Below are 6,717 nucleotides of genomic sequence, written 5' to 3' on the forward strand. Positions count from 1 at the left end.
AAGCTTCATTTTCCTTGCGGGCTCCCAAGTTAACGAAGGCTTGCGCCATAAATGGCGGAGGGTCCAGAGCCCATAGGCAGACCCCAGTCAGAAGTAGTTTTCATTAGTCCCGTCTGCTTTTCACCCAGGACAATCCTTTGCGACACATCTGCACGTCCAAAATTACTGACACCGTGACGTCCAGTCACGACTTTTCCTTTCTCACTGGGGTGCTGAAGGCCAAGGGCTGTTTTGCTCTTTTTCCAACAGGACCATAATGCAGCAAGAAACACAAAAGAGGCCAGGGCGGGGGTGGGGGGAGTCCCCCAGACACACAGGTCCTTGGGAAGCTGAGGCAAGAACGTTTGACGGAACTCACGGAAGCAAAGCCCAGGAAGCTGATGGGGAGATATACTTGCTTAACTCTTGATTCTCGGGTTAGGCACACAGGCTCCCCTGCTGGACCTGAAGATGGGCTGACAGAATGCCCCCCCCCCAGTAGAACTGTGGGGCACAACCTGGTCACTCCTCTTCACCCCAGGGCGTTCTGCCTTTCCATTCACATCCAGAGTCAATGACATGGCCTTCGAGGCACGACTCCTTCCTCACTGGAGAGCTGAAAGCAGAGAACCATGATGCTCCTCCTGAGCTAGTGGAATTCTGTGAAAAGCGCAGGTCCCTGAGGAAGCCGAGGCAGGACCATTCGGCAGCCTCCGTGCTTTGCTCTGTTGCCTATCGTGATGCACACGCACACTGGAAGGGCAGGGCTGTGCTGGGCCGTCTGTCCCAGTGCTGGTACCCATGGTGAGCGAAGTATAACCCCGTGGCAGGGGGAGCAGAAGCCCCGGCCAGTTTGTGCACAGTTGTCCAAGGGGCCCTGGCGTGTGTTTGTAAGGGACACAAGAGCCCCTGTTGACTGAGCTAAGTACTGGCCTCTGGCGGCAAACGTGCTCTGAGAGGATCCAGAATTCCGAGACCCCCTCAGCAAACATCTTGGTGGTGCTCTCAGAACACAGAATTACAACCATAAGGGGAAATGATGATGAGCCAGAGAATTCCTCAGCGAGGGATCGATCTTTGCAAGAACACCCATTTGGCTGCTTGGAAGGATGGTAAATGTGGGATGCGGTGAGGCAAGAAGGCAGAGACAACTAGGCCACTCAAATGGGAGTGTAAGGGGGGGCGGCGAGGGGGAAAAAAGATTCTGAGGGGCAATGAGGGATGGGGGTTGGGATGAGCTCTGGGGTAGAAGCGGGTACGTAAAGGTGCTGGCACCTAATCTCTTGTGGGACGAGCACCAGGGACCACAGGCTACCCATGCATCCGGCAACTCCAGAGTAAGGTGGTGGGTGAAGATCACATGCCTGCTTGGTCCCCGAAAGATACAGAGGCTTCAAGTAGGTGAAAACAATCTTTTTTTCCTCTTGTTTTTATGGGAGAATAACAACCATGAAAAGTACGGTATACAGAGAGTATAGCTGAGCAAAAAAAAATTTTTTTTTTAAAGATCGTATTTGACAGAGACACAGTGAGAGAGGGAACACAAGCAGGGGGCAGTGGGAGAGGGAGAAGCAGGCTTCCCACAGAGCAGGGAGCCTGATGTGGGGCTCGATCCCAGGACCCTGCGATCATGACCTGAGCCGAAGGCAGACGCTTAACGACTGAGCCACCCAGGCACCCCAGCTGAGCGAATTGTGAGAGAATGCTGATAGAACCACCCCCCGAGTCAAGAAATAGAATATCACCAGTCCCCAAAGCCCACTCGTGTGCCCCCTCTTCATCAGGGGGCACACGAGGGGGAACTGTAATTCCCTCTAGGGGAATTAACTGTAATTCCCCTAGAGGGAATTACAGTTAAGTTTTGCCTGTGTTTGAACTTGACATAAACAGAACCATACAGTATAAACTTGTGTCTGGCTTCTTCATTTCACCATTAAGTTTCTGAGATTTGTCTATGTCCTAGTATGTGGTTGCAGTTTGTTCACCCCCAAAGTTGTGTGGGATATACCCTCATTTACTCACTGCTGACGACCTCTCAGTTTCCAGTTCTTGTCTATTATGAACGGTGCCGTCAGGGACATTGTTACCCAGGTCGTCTTGTGGCACACGTGCATTATATTGGGGGTATATTCTCACGAGTGGAACTACAGGGTCGAAAGCCCACGCTCCAAATAGTTTTGCCAAGTAGCTGTACCAATGTACGCTCCCTCCAGTCATGTTGATTTCCAGCTCCTCCTTCTCTTTCCCAAAACGATATTGTCAGCTTTTTTTTTTTTTCAGTCATTCTGGTTTGCCATAGCAGTATTTTAAGTTTGCATTTCCCTGATGGCTAGAGAGGTTGAGCACCTTTTCACTAGTTTACTGGCTATTTGGATCATTTGTGATGCACCTGTTCAAATCTCTTGCCCATTCATTTGCTGGGTTGTCTATCTTTTGTTGATTTGTGGTATGTATGTGGCATAGGAGTCCTTGGGTTGTCTATCTTGCAGTATCTTCTCCCATCCTTAATGTTGTCTTTTGATGAAAAGACGTTCTTAGTTGTAAAGTAATCCATTTTTTCAGGACTTTGTGGTTAGTGCATTTTGTATCCTGTTAATAAAAATCTTTGCTTAAAGTATGAAGAGCTTCTGTGTTGTCTTCTAAAAGCTGTGTTCTCTTTCCTATTCAGATATCAAAACTATCTGGAATTGATTACATGGGTAGTATGAAGTAGGGTTCTCATTTAACTTCATCTACACCCATATCTGAGTCCGCACCATTTTTTGAAAAACCCATCTTTTCCTCATGTTGCCTCTTAAGAGCCACCCTCGTCAAAATTCAAGTCTCCACACATCTTTAGGCCCGTGTCTGGATTATGTTCCAGCAGTCTATTCCTGCTCTGGCACCATAGTCTTGGTTTCTATAGCAGAGGAAGCTGTCCTCCTACTTTGGTTTTCAAGACTGTCTTCGATATTCCTGGCCCTCATTTTATTTTTTTCAAAAATTTTATTATGTTAGTCACCATACAATACATCATTAGTTTTTGATGTGGTGATCCACGATCCATTGTTTTCGTATAACACCCAGTGCTCCATGCAGTACGTGCCCTCCTTAATACCCATCACCAGGCTAACCAATCCCCCTACCCCCTCCCCTCTAAAATCCTGTTTGTTTCTCAGAGTCCATAGTCTCTCATGGTTCATCTCTCCCTCCAATTCCGCCCCGCCTCATTTTTCCCTTCCTTCTCCTAGTGTCCTCCATGCTATTCCTTATGTTCCACAAATAAGTGAAACCATATGATAATTGACTTTCTCTGCTTGACTTGTTTCACTTAGCATAATCTCCTCCAGTCCCATCCATGTTGATGTAAAAGTTGGGTATTCATCCTTTCTGATGGCTGAGTAATATTCCATTGTATATATGGACCACATCTCCTTTATCCATTCGTCTGTTGAAGGGCATCTCAGCTCTTTCCACAGTTTGGCTATTGCGGACATTGCTGCTGTGAACATTGGGGTGCATATCTGGCCCTCATTTTAGAACCTAGTTTATCAGTTTACACACACACACACACACACACACAAACCTTACTGGGATTTTATTGGAATTGCATTGAATCCATATGTCGATGTCAATTTTAGAAGAAATGGCATCTTTACAATATTGAATCTTCCAATCTTTGAACATAGCTTTTCACTCCATTTGTCTTTATTTCTTTCAATAATGTTTGTGTGTGTGTGTGTATAAAAGTCATTGCATAACTTTCATTAGCCTTATTCCTGGCATTTTGTTACTTGACGCTCTTGTAAATGGCATATTTTTAAAATTTGTATTTTCTAACCGTTGCTGACATAGAAATTACAACCGATTTTTATTTTTATTTATTTTAAAGATTTTAAGTAATCTCTACACCCAACATGGGGCTCAAACTCACAACCTCAAGACCAAGAGTTGCATGCTCCATCAACTGAGCCAGCCAGGTGCCCTCCAACTGATTTTTATATATTGACCTTCTGTTCAAGAACTTTGCTAAGCTTACTCTAATAACTTATCTATAGGTTCTTTTAAATTTTTTACATACACAATCCTATTGCCTGTGCATAATTTTTATTTTTTCCTTTCCAATCCTCATACTTTATTTGAGACTTGTGGTCATGAATGTAAAATGTTTTTCTCTAGTAATGTTCTGCTGCTCCAGAAGTGAGGAATACACAAATAGCCTATTTTAAGTGGGGTTAGATTTTAGCCACGTTTGTCTAAGAAAAGCAGGGCAGATGAGTTGTTATAACACTGGATTCTATAAGGCTAATGGTAAAGGTAAGGAACTGAGGAAGTGAGGAATGATGGATTGGAGATCTCAATAAGATCAAAGAACTGTTGGGATAATTAGCTGGATGGGTTGGCCAGGTCTTCTGGCTTGCTCTTCCAGCAAGGTACCTGACAGGGAGGAAGGAGGGGGCAAACACAGGGTAGAAGGAAAAGGCAGGAAGCGAGAGGACAACTAAGATGTCCTAGAGAGCAGTTTCCGCCAAGGCTTTGCGCTCTGGTCTCCTGGACTGCTCTCCATTTATCCCACAGCAGCCTCAAACCCAGGTTTCTGAGCCCTGGGTGGACCCTCTAGCTTAGAGCTGAAAAGAAGACAGAGGATGACTCGTAGGGATCTTGCTATGTTCCTAGGAGGTAGGGGCAGGTCTGGAGTTGAAGGGAGGAACTGTCACCAAAACTTGGTTTCCGTCTTTACAGAACACATTAGAAGCTGCCACTGGTGGGGTGGGGCATACAGGTGAGTGCACATGCGGAGTGGGAGGCCTCCACAGTACAACAGCCAGAGAGGACAGCAGTGGAGGCAGGAACAGCAGGGAGCGACACGGATAGCCACGGCAGTCAGGGGTATCGTCTAGGTCTTGCTCTCCATAGGAGGATCCGCTGAAGCCACTGCTAGCCCTAGTGAAGCCAGCAGAGCTTGATTTCCCTCGGCCGGTGGTTCCTTTACGCCTCTGCACATTTGCCCACTTAGCCTCCAAGACCTAGGATGGCTCCTCCTTCCCTCGCAGCTGCAGGCTTCCTTTTGGTTATTCGAGGCTCTGCTCAGGCATTTTCTCTAGCGGGAAGCCGTCCCAGATCGCCAAGTTGGCTGAGGCACTTCCTCCGGGACCCTAGCACCCTTCCCCCTAGCGTTCCGCCTGCCTCCCTCCTTTGTTGGTGTGAAGTCTTGCGCCCTGCACTCGCTAGATTTGTGGACCCGGAGGGCGAACGTGCAACCAAAACCTCGTCCCCGACCTCGCTCCTCCAGCCCCTACACCGGCTGGGCCCTCATCCAACCGAGTTCCGCCTTCAGCGGTGCAGCAGATGCTCCACCCTCACGCCCAGCAGAACCCAGACTGCACACCCGGCGCGAAGCTCCGACCTTAGTGGGTCCTCAGATTCTGGAGCCCACCGGCCGGCTCTCAGTACGTAGAGAGGGTGCTCGGGAGGTGGAGCCCACGGGAACCCCACCTCCCGGAAGCGAAGAAGTCAAGGGGCCAAAGAACGTGCCGTCTGATTGGTTGATGGTGATGTCATAGGTACCGTCGGAGTGGGCCGGAGGCCTTAGCCAGGAGTTTTCCGTTAGTTCCTAGCAGGATCCGCGCCCCTTGGAGCGTTCTGGGATCCAGCTCTAAACCCCTCCTCGGTCCTGGGACGCCCGCGCCCTTCACACATGACGCTGCAGGGCGTTGCCGCTGCTGCCTTTGCCGGCGGGACCGTAGAAAGCCAACAGGATTATCTCTCCCGGCCATCCTGGAAGCCACAGAACCCTCCCCTCAGACAATGAGTCCGCCGTCGGGGGCGGAGCCTCCCATTGTGCCAATAGTTCTCCCCCAACCCGTGTCGACTTCTGTGACGTCCATTCCGCGGTGTCTGCCCATTGGCCAGCTGGGACCGATTGGCGCCCGGAGTTGCTCAGTGCTGGGAGAACTGTATTGAATCGTGGGAGGAGGGTTGAGCTTCCGCTAGTCCATCCAAGGGGTTAAGGGACGTGGTCGTGGCGGGCGAGGGGCGGGGATCCGAGGAAGCCCTGGCTGCAGCCCTGTGGCAACGTCGGGCTCCACGTGGCATCCCAGAGCACTCGAGACCCGCAGCTTGGAGGAGGGTGTAGCCTCCAGTGGAGGCGTCCCCAGCGCGGGAGACTGCTGGGATCCAGCAAAGCAGGGAAGAGTTTGGTCTTTACTCACGCCTTGGGCGGGTCACCCAGTCCCTGCTCTGCAGAGACGCTCCAAACAGGCAGATGGTTCCGACATATTTCATGAGTTAAAACTCACTGATCGAACAGTTCAAGCTATTAACTTTGGTTATGGCGTCCCAGGTCCCCATCCAGTCAACGTCCCTTCCACCCCCAGGATTCCACATGGTACCCCTGCCAAAAGTCAGGATAACGCTCTCTGCAAGTCATGGGCACCAAATTTTCAGGCCAAAATCCGGGACAGGGTTCGGAACTAGTGCTCAGGAAGGGGGACAAGAGACCGGCAAGCAGAAGAAAGGATGGAAGATGCAGCTGGGACCGCGCCTAGAAGAAAGAAGGCGGGTGAGGGCGGTGGCTCAAAGCAAGGAGGGTGGATCCAGGGGCGGTGAACCTCCTAGCCCTGTTCAGCACCGCGGGCAGCAGTTATGCTTTGCCCTCAATAAAGATGGCGACAACAGCTTCAGTAGTCAGAGTCCGCATGCGTAACGGGCTGTACCACCGGATTTGGAGCTTCGGGGCGGAGGTGGAACGAACCATCG

The sequence above is a fragment of the Mirounga leonina genome, unplaced genomic scaffold (genome assembly GCF_011800145.1).
Source record: "Mirounga leonina isolate KUSES-001 unplaced genomic scaffold, KU_Mleo_1.0 Mir_94, whole genome shotgun sequence".
Taxonomy (NCBI): Eukaryota; Metazoa; Chordata; class Mammalia; order Carnivora; family Phocidae; genus Mirounga; species Mirounga leonina.